The 1,392-nt window shown below is 53.9% G+C and overlaps 1 non-coding gene across 1 annotated transcript; it reads left to right on the top strand.

Moving 5' to 3' along the window:
- The first annotated feature begins 429 nt into the window (after positions 1–429).
- Positions 430–593, top strand: LOC119258448 (U1 spliceosomal RNA). The gene has a single exon (XR_005128261.1). It is a non-coding gene; the product is annotated as a U1 spliceosomal RNA (small nuclear RNA).
- The last annotated feature ends 799 nt before the right edge of the window (positions 594–1,392 follow it).

Here is a 1,392-nt window from a genome sequence, read left to right as displayed (position 1 = left end):
GCGGGGAGCAGAGCAGGCAGAAGGAGCGAAGTGCACTGCTGAGGGGAGCAGCGGGCGGCAGGAGAGGTCTGCGCAACCTGTGGGGTCGAACCGTCACTGAAGAACAGCGGGCAGCTTCGCAGCCCAGCGCTCAACCGCTGCCCCCGGGTACTCTCCACTTTCCTAGCACCGTTGTGGAAAGCACCCCGACCACGCGCATGTGGGCGTGGCGTATGTAGATGAGCAGCGCGCGGAGGAGGCTGGGCCTGCTGCGCGGCCCTGCGCGAGCTGGTGTGTGGGCGCCCGTGCCCCCCGGAGCGCTTTCGGGCCGGGCGAGGTCGGGGCGAGGCCGTCGTGGGCGTCGGGGCGGGCGGGCGGCGCGAGGCGAGCGACCGTGTGTGAAGAGCGAGGCGAGGAGCGGGCTGCGGGTGTCGGCGCGGCGAGCAGCTCATACTTACCTGGCAGGGGAGACACCATGATCACGAAGGTGGTTTTCCCAGGGCGAGGCTTACCCATTGCACTCCGGGTGTGCTGACCCCTGCGATTTCCCCAAATGTGGGAAACTCGACTGCATAATTTGTGGTAGTGGGGGACTGCGTTCGCGCTCTCCCCTGGTTATCTGTGACTAAAGTAAGAGTTTCGGTCTGCGGTTTTACTTTTACTGTTTTCAGTTGTGTTGATCATGGCTCTTTCCATCTTAAGGTTCTGGCTGTCTTTTTCAGGGCGGGTGGGATTCTCATGAAACTGTAAAATACTTTCTGCGCTTGTGTTTCCTAAATTGCGTCACGTTGTTTTTGTTTAGTGGTGTTTGAAGTGTAGTTGCTGAAAGAAGCAACCTCCGCAAAGTTTTAAGGATACTGTTCTCTAGGTTTCTCATTTTTTGCGGGATTCGTGATTCACAATCAGTGTTTCAACAACATGCCCAGTAAACAATACGCCCATTGAAGTCTCTGGAGCTCGGGTTACAGCATACTGTTAAATTTTTTATTTTTAAAGATTGATTTATTGGCCCTCCCTGGTGGCACAAGGGGTTAAGTCGCACACTGTGGAGCTGTCTGCAGCCACAATAGCACAAGTTCGATTCCTGGACGTGTATTTCAGTCAATCTGCCTCTTCTGCTCCCCACTCTGTGGTGAATCCTCTCAGAAACCCCAGACCTCTGGCCTGTACCCCAGTTCTTGTATGCATAAATAAATAAATCTTTGAAAAAAGAAAAGCCACCCACAGTGCAGGCTGGAGCACACACTAAACCCCTCATGGTTGTGAAAACGAGAAGCAGCGTCAGGAACAGCTGCCAAAGAGAAAAGTCGATCAAATGGAAGATGATCTCACCCAGTTGGAGCAGGCGGTGACACTTGAAATGGATTCTAACATGGGAACCAAGATGATGGGAACCAAGATGATTTATTTTGG

Source organism: Talpa occidentalis, unplaced genomic scaffold (assembly GCF_014898055.3).
Source record: "Talpa occidentalis isolate TD23 unplaced genomic scaffold, MPIMG_talOcc4v2.1 talOcc4.4340, whole genome shotgun sequence".
Classification (NCBI taxonomy): Eukaryota; Metazoa; Chordata; class Mammalia; order Eulipotyphla; family Talpidae; genus Talpa; species Talpa occidentalis.
This window is presented reverse-complemented; position numbering and strand designations above follow the sequence as displayed.